Below are 15,492 nucleotides of genomic sequence, written 5' to 3'. Positions count from 1 at the left end.
AAAACACGACGCATCTTTTAGCCCACCACCCTCTTTCCCCACTCCCTCCGCACTGGTCTCATCCAATAGCGTCTCAGCCCACAGGCTTAAAGACGTCAAAGGTAACCAACTGTGGAGGAGTTTCTCGCCGAGGGTCCCGCCTCCACCCTGAGAAGCAGCTCCGCTGACCAATGGATTTCCCGCCGGGTGCAATGAGCGCGCGGGGCTCGTAGAGCAGCGGCTTGGCCGCCCAATGAGCGGGCGGGTTCCGAGTCAGGGGCGTGGCAGAAGCGGTCGTCAGGGGCGTGGCGGCAGTTGCTTGGGCGGGGCCGGTAGCGGCGGGAGCTGCGCTGGCCAGGGGTTCCGGCTGCATTTCCATGAGCGCCGCCGGCAAGCCGCGGAGCCTCGGGAACCCGGCTAGGGGCAAACCAGGACGCGGTAGTCAACCACGCGCAGGTAAAGCCACGGCCCGGCGAGCTCCGCTAAGCCGGGATCGCTCCCACGATCCGTCGGGCCAGATCCCTGAGCCCCGAGGTCCCCGTCGTGGCTCGGCCCATCGCGCCGCTGCCTGCGCCTCGGATCCTCCGGGGCCTGTCACCTGGCGCCGCGGGGATCCCGAGGGCCGGCTCGCCCAGTGGCTGGGAGGGAGGCAGCCTGGACCGCGGCGCGTGGGATACGCCTTTCTGAAAGCTCTTCTTTGTCCCCTCCTGCCCCGGGTACCGAGGTTGGGGCATCCCTGACTGCGGCCTCCCTGCCGGCTGTCTCTCCATTGGTGCTCACTCTTGGGACCTCTGGGGTTTGGGGAGGGGGTCTGCCGACCCAGGCCTGGTGATGGAGGTCTGGGATCCGCACCTGGAAGGAGAGGGCCGAGGGGCCTGTTTACAGCCCCGGATATCCGAGGGGCCTCTGCGTTGCAGGGCTCCAGCGGTGCACCATGGATCGGTGGGTTCAAGTTGTAAGGAGGCAGCTTTTGACCCAGTTGGAGGCGCACTTACTGAGCTTGGCCCCACGCCAGGCACTGTTCTAGGCGCTTCGTGGGCTTTCCCTACAGAGAGCTGTCCAGCAGCGCAGGCGGCTGCCTGTCCGGCAAGGCAGCCAGTGCGTCGACCTTGGAAGTGTCCAGGCAGAGGCCAGATGACAGCCACCTGTCAGGGATGCTTAGAAAGGACTCTCAAAGGAGGGACTGCATGACCCACCTGGAAGGTCCTCCTTCACTCACAGATGCACTCTGGGTGACCTTTAAGGCCCAGCTTGAGAAGGATATTTCTGGGGGTCTGTTATTTTGGAAGTGGGTGTTGAGTTCACCATAATGAATTTTGTGGTCTCGACTCTGAAGAGTGGGTGTCAGCAAAGAGAATGGAGTATGGCAAGAAGATAAGGTTTATTTAGCCACCGCGAAACTCTGTAATTGGGATTCCCTTGCCCTCCATGTCTTCATCTCCCCAATTCCTCTCTTTTGGTTGCTCCACCTCCAGTGTGTCAATTTCACCTGCATTTCGGTAGCCAGATGGGAGGGTAGATTCCAAGAACTGGCTCCTGAGAGGGGCCCGGGATGGGTAGGTTTAGCACAGTTCCCGTGGTCTGCAGGGAGAGCTTTTCGAGGGCCATTTCATTACAACCGCATTAAGTCGAGTCCAGAAGAGAAAGCGTACAGTACCCCTTTCATTACTCTCTGTCATTTGCCTGAGTGGAGGGGACATAATAATCTTCTGAAGGTCAGGAGGCAGAGAAAGAACCTTAATACAACTTGCTGCCTGTTTTAGGATGAAATAATCTTTGAGTATCCTGGTCAGAAAGCAGACCAGGCCATATACCGTAGACCGTCGGCATAGATTTGAGGCAGCTTAGAGCTGCCGAACCTTTGGTTAGAGCTCGCCTAATCTAGCTTTTCAATGCACAGGTGAGGAAACTAAGGCCCGCAGAGGTCACAGGGCTGACTGGTCGTCACGGAGCCGTGACTAAGGGGTGATCTCCTAACCCTGGATTTAGCCAATGCGTGACTCGTATTTCTCTGACCCTCTCGGTGTTTAAATTCTAGGGGAAGCCAGAAGGGTTAGGAGCACAGATTTTGGATTGGAATCCTAGCCCTGCGTCTTACAATCTGTAACCTTTGACCAGTTAATTAACCTCTCTGTGCCTCTGTTTGCTCACCTATAAAACAGGAATAATAATGGTACTTAGATTAGAAGGTTGTTTTGAGGTTTACATGAGTTACTATATCTGAAGCATTTAGAACAGTGCCTGGCACATAGTAACCACTCTTGATTTGCTAAATTTGATGTTCAGTTGCCTTTTCCACCCCCCCCCATATCTACCATCTAATATTTTCTATCAGGAGCTAATTTTTTTCCCTGTCCCCCCTGCCCCCAAGTCATCAAACATATTCCAGATTTCATTGTAACAGAGACATCTGTGGGGGTTTCTAAGTCACACTGCATTTAAAAATTTTTTTTTCTTTTATTGAATCATGTAATTCATTTCCTCTGTTAGTCCTCCCTTTGTAATTACACTGCATTTAGACCACAGATCTCTTTTATTCTCTTTAAAAAAGGGAGGAAGAAATCCTTCCGAGTGATCAACAAAGTCCCTGATAATACCAGTCTTGACGGCATCCTTCCAAATATCTGTTCCCTCTGTGCGGCCCTCCTGCCCATTTGTCAGTGTGATGCAGCTTGATTATAAATGGATGAACATTTTTAGATGAAGATTTCATGAGCCACTGTATTAAGTGCTTTTTGGAAGTTCAAGGATCGTGTGTCAAATGCATTTAAGCAAGTTACTTAGTCATTGGAGCAGGGGGAGCACCCGCAGCGCCTGTCTTCCTCGGCAGAAGCACAAGCGTGTGACTGATTTCTGCTGGGAATGTAGCTTCTTCGCTGGTTTTCCCATGTTTTCCCAGTTCTTTTCTTGAGCTTGAAATAAACGAGAAAGTGCCGTGGAGTGACTTTTCCTCTCGTTTTAGTTGGGACAGTTCTCTTTCCTTCCCTTCCCTTTCCATTATTGCTTTCATGGTTCTGATAAATATATCTTATCTCACTTTGCCAGCCAGTTCCCTTTTTTTATTTTTACTTAAGAAAAAAAAATTTTATTCTTTATTTAGTTTTGAGGGTGAAACAGAGAGACAGAGAGCAAGCAGGGGGAGGATCAGAGAGAGAGGGAGACACAGAATCCAAAGCAGGATCCAGGTGCTGAGCTGTCAGCACAGAGCCTGACGCGGGGCTCGAACCCACGCACCGCGAGGTCATGACCTGAGTCGAAGTCGGACGTTTAACAGACTGAGCCACCCAGGTGTCCTATCCCTTTTTTTTATTTTTTAAGTTTATTTATTTATTTTGAGAGAGAGAGACAGAGAGCAAGCAGGGGGGGCGCAGAGAGAGAGGATGGAAAGCAGGCTCCCTTCTGTCCACGCAGAGCCCGACGCGGGGCTCAATCTCACAAACCGATGAGATCAAGATCTGAGCAGAAGCCAAGGGGCTGCCACTTAACTGACTGAGCCACCCAGGCGCCACAGCCAGTTCCTTTCTAATTGGAAGATAACCAGTCACCTTTATCTCTGGCAGGAATCTGGTCACTTTTGGTTTTACCTTCTGTGTGTTTATGAGTTTTCTAGAATGAACCAAAGATTATCATATTCACTGATTGACACCTTCTTAAGAGTTGATTCTGGGGGCGCCTGGATGGCGCAGTCGGTTAAGCGTCCGACTTCAGCCAGGTCACGATCTCGCGGTCCGTGAGTTCGAGCCCCGCGTCAGGCTCTGGGCTGATGGCTCGGAGCCTGGAGCCTGTTTCCGATTCTGTGTCTCCCTCTCTCTCTGCCCCTCCCCCGTTCATGCTCTGTCTCTCTCTGTCCCAAAAATAAATAAAAAACGTTGAAAAAAAAAATTAAAAAAAAAAAAAAAAGAGTTGATTCTGAGTTTGGGTTTTTTGTTTTGGACGTTCTAGAGCTCAGCCATCTTAGAATAATTGTTTTCGTTCCTTTGTGTGTTAATATGGGCCCCTTTTCCCCCACCTTTCTTTTCCTGCCTAAGGCTTCTCGTTGGCAGTTACTCCTTAATTCCTCCACTTACACCTTCCTCCTGGTCATCTCTGAAAGAGCCCACAATGAATATGGTGGTTCCCCTGTGCCCAGAACATGAGGTAATTTCTTTGGTCCCTGTGGAAGACCGAAGTGGAGTCTGGCTTCCCTTTTGCCTAAAACCTGGTTCTTTATTAAAAACCCCAGCAGGGAGACTGCCAAAATAATAGAATTTCATGTGGCAGAATTTCTGCTGTGATCTACTGCTAACATTATTCTGGTTTTTATTGCAGTGTGGGTTTTGAGTACCCCTTGACCAATTTGAGCGCGTAGATGACCGGGGCATGCGGTGTTTCAGCCTTCTGGTCCCATTTTGGGCCAGACTATCCCCAGGAACAGAGCGCTGGAAGTTCAGGCTGCCTCTTGATGTGGTCTGGCATGAGAATGTTGTAGGAGCTTTTCATGTCCCAACCTTTTTGGCCGCCCGTGGACATTTTTAACCCCTGTGCTGCTATTTTTGTGTCGATGTCATTGTGCACGCTGACGTCATCTCCCTCCAGGATCATTTTCCATATCTGCATATTTATTTGTGTTGTCTTGCTTCCAGGGCATCATGTTTTTTGGATTAAGTGATTTCTTTTTATGAAATGGCTGGTGCGGACAGATGATCAGACCCGTCGTTATCTGTGAAGCTTGTGCCTGGGATCCCGCTGCTTGCAAGGCTTGTTACACAAGGGCCCCATTTTCTGATCTTTTGTCACAGTGGAGTAGCAGACAGGTAAAGAGCTTACTAGAGAACTGGAACGTTGATACCCGTGGGTTTGCCTTGTTTCTGATTTTCTCTTGTCGTCTTTAAGAAGGGGTTCATTCAGTTCAACAAACGGAGCATGTGGTGTGTGCCAGGAAAACAGCTGTCCGGATGAACACGTGTGTTCAGTTTGCTGCATACAGACGGTTTTGTTATTATTTTACGTTGAGAACATTTTTAACGTTTTTTTTTTTTTTTTAACGTTTATTTATTTTTGAGACAGAGACAGCGCATGAACGGGGAAGGGTCAGAGAGAGGGAGACACAGAATCTGAAACAGGCTCCAGGCTCTGAGCTGTCAGCACTGAGCCTGACGCGGGGCTCGAACTCACAGACCGCGAGATCATGACCTGAGCCGAAGTCGGCCGCTTAACCGACTGAGCCACCCAGGCGCCCCCATTTTTAACGTTTTTAATTCAAATTCAAAAAATCGGTAACGCAGGATGAAAGAAAACGTTTTGAAGGGCACCAAAGAAGAGACCGTAGACTCCTCTCGGTCCACCCCTGACCCCTGCCACCTAATGTTTTCCACCAGCGTTACTGATTTCTTCATCCCCAGAGGTGTTCCCTGCACAGCCAGGATATTTTATACGTCTAGCAGCGAATTCATCATGGGTATCCCCTTCCCTTGCACACAAACGGTAGCATACTATACATGCTATTTGGAACCTTGCTTTTTTTTTTTTTTTTAATGTTTATTTGTTTTGAGAGAGAGACAGAGAGCGAGAACCCGAAGCAGGCCCCATGCTCAGCACAGAGCCCAACGCAGGGCTCGAACTCACGACTGACCGCGAGATCCTGACCCGAGCCAAAATCAGGAGTCGATCACTTAGTTTAACCAACCGAGCTACCCAGGCGTGCGCCCCTCGGGGGCATTTTTTTTATGGAGGTGGTCTATTTCAGCTGTCTGCTTTCTGTTGCGAAGGATGCTAAGGACCATCTTATTTAGGCAGCAGCTTTGCATGGAGATCCTAACACATTTTCTGGATATTTAGGGGCAGCTCTGGTTCTTCTCTGCATCTTGTAGCTCTAAGCCTGAGAAGAAGCCAGGTGAGGTGGAGGGCTTCTCCTAAAGGTCATCCTATGAAGGGAGAGTGGGAGCATTGGAGGATGAGGAACAGTGACCCTTGGCCCTTCACCTTGCCCTCAGGGCACAATGTGCTGGAATTGCCAGGGGAAGCTTGCTGTGTTTTCTCTGGTCTCCAGAGAAGACTCCTGGACCTTCGTGATACACATGTCAGCACCTCTGTCACGCCTAGCCCTGTCTCCTGCACCGTGGCACGGGCTCTGTTTGTCCTTGCCCCTGAGCATCAGGAAGGAACTGTGCACCTCACTACCGGACTTCCTGTTTGGGTAGCTTTGCTGAGTGCCCCACCCCTTGTCTCTCACCCCAGGAAAAACCAGCTCTCCCACCTGTGCCTCCGTCAAGCATCTTTCCTAAAGCAACATTTGGGAATATCATTTTTGTTGTTCTCCTTAACAGTGTTTCCCAAATTCTCTAAATCACTTTACCATTTCCAAGGTCTGAACCCGACACGGCCTGGCCAAGCTTTCTCCGGCGGTGATGCTAAGAAGGGAGTTTTGGGGTTCTTCATATTTGAATTTTCTAGGGCTGCACTTATGTTCTATATAACTGCACTGAATTAAACACGGTCTTCTGGTCTTCTGTGGCTCCCAGGTCTTGCCTGTTCTGTTTCCCTCTTCAAATGTATGTTAATCTTCATCTTGCTTTTATTTACCTCTGAGTCTAATTTAAAACTTTATTTGTTTGTTTGTTTGTTTGTTTATTTATTTTTGAGAGAGAGAGAGATGGAGACAGTACAAGCAGGGAGGGGCAGAGAGAGAGACAGACAGACAGACAGAATCTGAAGCAGGCTCCACGCTCTGAGCTGTCAGCACAGAACCTGACGTGGGGCTCAAACTCAAGAACTGCAAGACCATGACCTGAGCCAAAGTCAGACGCTTAACTCACTGAGCCACCCAGGCACCCCCCTCTGAGTCTAATTTGGAGTCACCGTGAAATCGAATTGAATCTCCAAGATCTTAGTCAACCAGTCTAATCTGGAGTCATTACTTTCTGGTCTTTGCTCAGCGCTGGGAGTCCACATTATCTGTCAGTCGTACCGTAGATACATGTTACGTGATACAAGGGAGTGACTTTATCAGTTGTGCTTTTTCCAGCCTCCTGGGGGTAACAGAGAGAGAAACGTTGAAAATCGCCCCATTTGTGCACACTCACCCCTCGTATGTATTTATGTGCTATTCACTTACTCCTGTCAGAGCACGAAAAATCAGGAAGTCCAACATAGGATTGCCACATGTTAATCTTTTCAGGTAAGAAACCAAAAAAGCCCTGTCATCTCCTATGTTGCCATCTTTTCATTTATTTACTTGTTTGTTTATTTATTTATTTATTTTTAAGTAAGCTCTGCACCCAATATGGGGCTTGAACTCATAACCCCGAGATCAAGAGTCACACTCTCTGCAGACTGAGCCAGGCAGGCACCCCTATTGTTGCCATCTTTTAAGAAAAGATATTTTAGGGGCGCCTGGGTGGCTCAGTCGGTTGAGCGTCCGACTTCAGCTCAGGTCACGATCTCACGGACCGTGAGTTCGAGCCCCGCGTCGGGCTCTGGGCTGACGGCTCAGAGCCTGGAGCCTGTTTCGGATTCTGTGTCTCCCTCTCTCTCTCTCCCCCTCCCCCGTTCATGCTCTGTCTCTCTCTGTCTCAAAAATAAATAAACGTTAAAAAAAAAATTTTTGTTTTAAAAAGAAAAGATACTTTAATACCAAAAATATGGGAAGGTCGGTGTCCCGGGATAAACAGAACAGGTTTAGAATGCTAAAAAGCTTGAGCTAGTGGAAATGGAATCATGGCCTGGAGAGAGCCTGAAGAAGAGGACTTTGGTCAAGGAGGTTCCACTTTTCCAGGTTCCTTAAACAGTGCTGGGAAACCAGGCCGTTCGTGTAGCCTGGCTGGCCTCCCCGTAGCATCGTTTGGTGTGGGTTTGTGCCTGGTGTTTTAAGGTGGTGTGGACTACACAGCGTTGATAATGCAGTTGTAGTATCTTAGAGTGATATGAGCCAGTCCTGGAAGTTGTTCTTTGACCCTGTGAGGTCTTGATTTGTTTGTGTCTAAAGTGCCACGTTGTGGTTCTTTTTTGTTTGTTTTTTTTAAGTTTATTTATTTATTTTTAATTTTTTTTCCTAATGTTTATTCGTTTTTGAGAAAGAGAGAGAGCATGAGCGAGGGAAGGGCAGAGAGTGGGAGACACAGAATCTGCAACAGGCTCCGGGCTCCGAGCTTGTCAGCACACAGCCCGACGTGGGGCTTGAACTCACGAACAGTGAGATCATGACCTGAGCCGAAGTCGGACGCTCAACCGACTGAGCCACCCAGGCGCCCCGACCATTCTTTTTTATATAACTGGCAGCGTATTGTGCCTGGGGTCCTCTCTCTCGCTTTGTTCAGTTAACGTGGAATGATGCGTCTTAGCAAATGTCCACGTGCATTGTTTGGTATCCTATTAACTTTCAGGTATGCAGTTATGACATTATTCCCTCTAAAAGTTGAGGGAAACCCAACATGCCTAGGAGTATGTGATTGCACTGGAGCTGTTCATTTGTTCAGCAAACATTTATTGAGCTCTCTCTCTGCTGGGCCGCTGCCGTCCGGCCCTTCCATGGGGGCCGGACCTTCTGCCCCACCATCAGCCCCACCATCAGCCCTTGCTTGGCCCCGAGGTCACTTTCCATAAATGCCTGGTGAGCCTCCAGCCCCTCCACAGCTAGCTCGCTGTGTGGCCTGAACTGGGCTCCCACCATGGACTTTTAGCTTCTAGCTTCCAAATGCCTTGGCTGCAATGCCCTTCTCTATTCTGATCACGTAAATAAAGTGCTTACTCTTTCTTGTCCGTGACATTGAAAAATGTGCCCTCCTAAATAGCAAGATGATGGGAAATGCCAAGTAGCTTACAACTGAGGATATTCTCCCCAATTTGGAAAACACAACCCCTTTCCCTTAGTCTATCATTAATATCACTCATCAGTCTCTTTATTGACTTTACATAGAAAGCTGGGTGTTGCCGCGAAATTGCCAGAGAAATCTTGACTTTGCCACCAAAGAGCTTCTAAGAGGAATGCAGGTTTTTTTTTAAGGCTCTCTTTGGATGGAAGAGGCTCAGAGAGCACCTATCGACGGGGCTAAAGTAGTCGGGGTCTGTCCAGCTCTACAAAGAGCCTCTGAGACGGGTAGGTGCCTCACGTCTTTGTATTCCTAGAGCCTTACCCACAGCCTGGCACCGGGAGGGTCCCTGGGCCTCAGTTTCCTCACTTGCATTAATAATAACTCACAGAACTATTTTGAATACCAACTCAAATGTGGGAGTGTCTGCGGACGCACTCTTGTAAACAGTACGTTATGTAATTGGTCTCCACTGTCAGCTTTAGTGCATTTCGTGACTTGCTTGAGGAATAACTGATGTATTTCAATCACAAGCATTTGATTAGAGTTACACGCATAGGAATATTTAGTATCATCTGGTTCTCCTCCTTTGTTTTCAAGATACAGTGACTTGTTAACATCAGCCAGAGAACACCCCAGGGGCCCAAGGTGAGGGTCGTCACACCCTAACCTGTGGTTTACAAACAGTATTTTCTCTGGGTGGCTGACAGAGAAACTAATGGGCTGGGATGGGAACACAGGTGTGTCCACGTACGATCCACTCGTCACCTGTAGAAGACGGTTAGATTGGACCGGTCGTGATCGCTCCCAGGCAAGTCTGGGAGCTGGACTAACCAGGCTTGTAGATCTGGACGTTTGGCTCTGGACTGGGATTCTCTAGCCTTGTTGCAGAAGCCAAGCCCCTCCTCTGGTGAGGACACCACTGCCAAGTTCACATTGTGTTTGAGTTTTTAATTATTGAATGTAATCGCAGGACACTCTTATTATGCCCCACTTAATGGGTCAGGAAGCCGAGGAGCAGAGAGGTTAAGAAGCTTGCCCGAAGTCACATTGTCAGTAAATGGTACGGTTGCCATTCAGGCCAGGTCTATCTGTCCCCAAAGCCTGTGAATTTCCCCACCCTGCTGTGCGTGGCCTCACCACCCCATCAGTGCACACCCACAGAAAGCATCTCGATGAAGTAGAAGTCTTTGTAACCACAATTGTTCTGACCTATTTACACCGACATGTATCAGATGCCATAGATGTTTGAGGAGGGATTTTTCCGTTTCCCTTAGATGCCAAAAAAGATCCCTGTGTTGTAACTCCACCAACATTTCGATCCAGGTTAATTTAGGATTAATCGTTTTCAAATTTATATTTGCTGGATTATGTCATGAGTTCACGCCAGTTGGAAAATACCATAGACGATTTTGTGGTACTGGCTGTTTCGGAGTACATGAGCAGAAATTGTAAGTCTTCTATAGATCATCTTCTTTTTTTGAGTTTATTTGCTTTTTAGAGAGAGAGAGAGAACACAAGCACGAGCGGGGGAGGGACAGAGAGAGGGAGGATCCCAAGCAGGCTCCACACTGTCAGCACAGAGCCCGCCGTGGGGCTGAACCCACGAACTGTGAGATCATGACCGGAGCCGAAACCAAGAGCTGGATGCTTAACCGGCTGAGCCGCCCAGGCGCCCCAAAATTGTGAGTCTTCTAGAGGTATTTCAGGATTTATCTGAATCCCAACAATCAGTAGGCAGCTTTCTGTCTGCCTCCTCTTTGGGTGCCTTTGCTTCCTTCTGCTACCCAGAACAGCCGGTTTGGGCTTTGACTTCTCTTTATGTGTAAGCAGTTTCTGAAGTAGATTGATTTAGAGCTCCTTGAACTTACTAAGATACGTTTCAGACAAACGGGGGGAAAGGTAAAAGAAATATGGCATCAGACAATGGCTCCTCTGAGTGATGGAAAGTGGAAAACTTTCATTTAGGTGGATAATTATTTGCCTCAACTCTGAGATGTTCTTTAAAATATCCAAAAACGGCTGCCAGCCCAGGGCACACCGAGTTTTTTTTCTCTTGCTCCGCGCTAGTGCGGCCGTTACTCACAAAGACCCGTACCTCTCAGCCTAGTGTCACGATCTCCTTGTCAGACAGTTCTGCTCAAGGGACCCGGATGGTGATGTGTCAGGCCTTCCCACAGACTCGGTCAGTAAACGTGTAGAGAGTGCCCCCGCTGCGTGCTCGACACCATTAAATTTAAACTTGTGTAGAATTCACACAAGGGTGGTATTAGAAGGGCGTGGAATCCCCAACGGAGACGAAAGGCACATGAATCGTTACTTTCATGTAGCGACGAGGCTTACAGATTTTCTCGTTATGGAAGGGTGTTTGCAAAATGGAAAGGCGGGAGATGGTGTGGTTTTTAGGGCCTTAAGGGGATGGGCCCCTAAATGAAGATTCCTGTGTAGTTCAGCAGGTCGTACAAGACTATTTGGTGGTAACATCGTGTGTGAAGTATATTTAAAAAAAAAAAACAACAAAACTATTTGGATGCCATCGAGGGCATGCCATGATGTTCGAATGGTGAATGACAATGCTTGTCCAACATCCCGTGGATCAGGTTGCACGGAGCCAAATAAATGCTCACACCCACTGCCTCGTGCACTCAGACCTTCACGTACCCGCACAGCACGCACGGCCAAGGCCACATGTGTGTGGCGCCATCTTCTTGTGAGTAAAGGCCTGAAGCTTCATTCCGTAATGACTCACTCACTCTGCTCCCAGACCCCACCCTCTTGCCCTGTCTGCCCGCCTCCTGACTGTCCAGCCTTCTTGGGCCTTGGTTCAGCCTGGGAGCCCAGCCTGGTGTCTGTACCCACCCCTGCTCCTCCCTTCCCCTCCTGTCCCGTCTCTTCCCAGGGGCCCCTAGCTAGGGGTCCACCTCCTTCTTCCTTCTGCTTCCTTTGTTTGAATTCCTCCAGTATCTGTAGCTGGCACTTTAGGATTTCATACTTAAATACGCATGGATTCGCACTGTTTTCCAGTTACTTCATGGATGCCACGTATTCTATATACTTTCATAGTCCTCACTGAGCTTAGAATGAAGCTAATGCCTTTGGTACCCATGGAGAACAGCGTGGAATGTCAGAAGTAGGGGTGTGGATTTGCATAACACCCTCCCCACCCCCTGTGGTATTGACACACTTTTTTTTTCCAGGGGTTGGTGGAGGACGAGGTGTGTGTGTGTGGTGGGGGGGGGGGGGTGTACAAACTACTGCTGTATCCGTGAGGGTGCTCCCAGCTTATACCAGTAAATCAATTTTTGAGAAACGGACTCACTCTCTTTCCCCGTTATGGAGAAGCAGTTCCCTCATTTCTGATGAAAAAATCTTCCTTGATGGCTGGTTCCTCATCTCTCGGGAGACATGTGCCCACGGGGGAAGCTCAGGAGAGGAGGAACCCCTATAAAGTGAGCTGGCGGCTGAGGCCCCGTGGTGCGTGCTATCTTACGGCGTTGGGTGGAGGGAGACCGGGGTGGGCTCAGAGCAGACGCGTGGCTGATACGGGCGAGGTGTAGACAAAAACCCAAGGAGGAGGCCGCTGGGTGACGAGGGCAGCAGTTGGGACTTGCCCTTGTGCTTTAAAGAAGGCTGAGAAAGCTCGCTTCCCGAGTAGGAGGCCAGACCGGGTGAGGCCTAGAACAACAGTGAGATGTTTGTGTCGATGTCTGAGGAGACGGGAAGACGTGAGGGCGTGAACCTACTTCGGGCTCTTTGCTTTGAAAGAGAATCTATTTAGCCAAGACCCCAAAAATATCAATCCAGAGGGTTGCCCTTTCCATCTTAGAGCTTTTGAATTATTATTTTTTTAGCTATTTCAGTGTCTTCTGTAGAAGGATCTGATAGCGCCAAGCTCAGGAAAGCCTGAGGGACCAATTCCATGCTCTTCATGTATTAAAAGTCCCTAGCTATTGCTTTAAAACTAACATTTTTATAATCTTAAAATATTTAATAAGGCAGCTTTCCTCTAAAAAGCTCAAGGCATCTTACAAACCTTATCTTGAGTATATCTGTGGGTATTTTATAATTATAAAGCTTCTTTTATCTACATAATTTCATTAACTGCTTTCCCTTAATAACCTGTGTGTAACCTCCCCTCCCCCATTTTATAGAAGAAAAAGCAAACTTTCATAAAACTTAGATAATTCTGGGCGCCTGGGTGGCTCAGTGAAGCGTCCGACTTCAGCGCAGGTCATGATCTCACGGTTCGTGAGTTCGAGCCCCACACTGGGCTCGCAGCTGTCAGCACAGAGCCCACTTCAGATCTTCTGTCCCCTCTCTCTCTGCTTCCCCTTCCTGCTCATGCTATTTCTCTCTCACTTTCAAAAAGATAAATAAAACATTAAAAAAAATTTTTTTTTTAATTTTTTTTTTAACGTTTATTTATTTTTGAGACAGAGAGAGACAGAGCATGAACAGGGGAGGGTCAGAGAGAGGGAGACACAGAATCTGAAACAGGCTCCAGGCTCTGAGCTGTCAGCACAGAGCCCGACGTGGGGCTCGAACTCACGGACCGTGAGATCATGACCTGAGCCGAAGTCGGACGCTTAACCGACCAAGCCACCCAGGCGCCCCTAAAAAAATTTTTTTTAATAAACTTAGACAATTCACCTAAGATCATTTGGGAGAACCTGAACGCAAACCCGGGCCCTCCGATTCTAAAATCTGTCGTCGTTACATTATACCACACGGGCTCCTAGGGCAAACTTCAAAACCCTCAGAGAGGGCAAGTGATCTGCCCAAAGTTGCACAGCACAGCATATCCAGAGGAGAGAATAGATCCAGATGTCACCAGAAGCAACTAGTGTGAAGACACGTGGGCGCCCCTTCCCTCTTCTGACGGCTAGGATCCAGCACATCTGGGTCCTTCCGCTTGGGTTGTGACCTAGAAGCTGGGGACGAGGCTCTATTGAGTGCCCGGAATCAGCCGGACTGATGGCGGAGGCTGGGTCGGGCCTCCACGGAGGCCCAGCGTGGCGGCTGGCTTGGTTAGGACCAGATGGGTGACTGTCTCATCATATCATATCCTTGCCTTCATTTTTAACCCAAGGGCCTGGGTGTGAATCAGTCCTTCGTATTTATCAGCATCGAGCTGGTGGAGTTTGTCTTCTAAGACTTGGGCATTTGTCACAATGGAATCCATGTGACCTTTAAGCCTGCCGCTCTAAGCTGGCATGCGATACTGTTTCTACTCACAGCATCTGAGATATTTATAAAACAGAAATAAGTAAAGCATGCCTTAAAATGCCATGCACATTGTATACCCTTGCCTCCAGAACCTTCTCAGTCTTGGAAGGGCAAAGAGCCCAGAACCTTTCCTGCTTTCTAGGCCTGTGTTAAAGGGTCTGGCGGCCGAGCCCTGAGGGGAGCTCTTTTCTCCCACAACTGACAGAGTTCATCAGCGGAGAACCACAGAGCCAGGAGGGGCCGGAGGGCTGGTGAGCTAACCCTGCGGGCAGTGTCTTTCCCGTGGGAAAGGGCAAGGCGCTTGACACGTTGGTCAGGTCTTCTCACACATCTGCTTCACTGATTCATTCATTCATTCATTCATTTCAAAGAGAGAGAGTGTTCTTGTGCTTGCACGAACAGGGGAGGGGCAGGGGAGATAGACTCTCAAGCAGGCTCCCTCACGCTCAGCACAGAGCCCGACACTGGGCTGGAACCCACAACCCTGGGATCATGACCCGAGCCGAAGTCAAGAGTCAGACACTGAACCGCGAGCCACCCAGGCGCCGCTCACACATCTACTTCTTGACGCCTGCGTTGGTGGAGGGCGGGTGCCAGAGTTATAGCAGGCCATATGTGTCATTGCTTTCATTGCAGGGTGTGGACCTTGCTGTATTAGCCAGGTAGCTGTGCTCTGCTCCGGCACTGGCCCTCTCCCCAGTTTCCTCCTTCTGGCAGTTTGTTTGCAGACATTGAAGACTGGGTGGCATCCATGCCGTTCCCAGAACATGCCTGGATTTTTTTTTTTTTTTTTTGTGCCGTACATCCGGAGATGCTCTTCTCTCTGGTTGTACCCCTGTGTTGTTTTTTTTTAATGTTCGTTCATTTTTGAGAGAGCGCGAGCGGAGAAGGGGCAGAGAGAGAGGGGGACAGAGGATCCGAAGCAGGCTCTACACTGACAGCAGAGAGCCTGACATGGGGCTCGAACTTACAAACTGTGAGGTCATGACCTGAGCCAGAGTTGGACGTCAACCCACTGAGCCACCCAGGCGCCCCTCCAATTGTACCCTTGTCTTAAAAACTCCAGGAAACTGGGCACTTGAGTTTCTTGGATTCCGGTAAGCTGAGATGTGCTTTTGGTATTAATTACAGAATAGGTTTTGTAACACCACGTGTAGGACTATCAAATATATTTATTAAAGTGCCTGTCCCTTTAGAAAATTCTAGGCTTTCTATAGAGGAAACACCTGGCTTGTGATTTTTTGTTTGTTCTCAGGTAAGGATTGAAGGGTTTCTCTGCGGTGGAGAAAACCGTTTTGCTTGTGATTTTACTAAGCACTTTACCCGTTCGACCTTGTCCTCCGGTAGGAAGTAGAAGTACCTTTTCAGCAGGGCTCTTCGCTAATGGGAGAGGCCAGCTTCCTTTCTGTATTTGAGTAAGGGCTTGTAAAAGTGCTCAATTCAGTGTGCGTGCTTAACTGTGACTCAGTCTCCTGCTATTTTTAGGTTAGTGATTTTCTTT

General features: G+C 48.9%; 1 protein-coding gene across 2 annotated transcripts in view; it reads left to right on the top strand.

The window, feature by feature from the left end:
- The first annotated feature begins 303 nt into the window (after positions 1–303).
- The window catches only part of ABHD2 (abhydrolase domain containing 2, acylglycerol lipase), a 105,542-nt gene continuing 90,353 nt past the window's right edge, over positions 304–15,492 (top strand). Inside the window, exon 1 of one of the 2 annotated variants that reach the window (XM_042988085.1) lies at positions 304–435. The gene's annotated coding sequence lies outside the window, so the exon portion shown is untranslated. The remainder of the gene's footprint in view (positions 436–15,492) is intronic. The other variant, XM_042988084.1, reaches the window with a different exon arrangement.

Source organism: Panthera tigris, chromosome B3, assembly GCF_018350195.1.
Source record: "Panthera tigris isolate Pti1 chromosome B3, P.tigris_Pti1_mat1.1, whole genome shotgun sequence".
NCBI classification, from domain to species: domain Eukaryota; kingdom Metazoa; phylum Chordata; class Mammalia; order Carnivora; family Felidae; genus Panthera; species Panthera tigris.
This window is presented reverse-complemented; position numbering and strand designations above follow the sequence as displayed.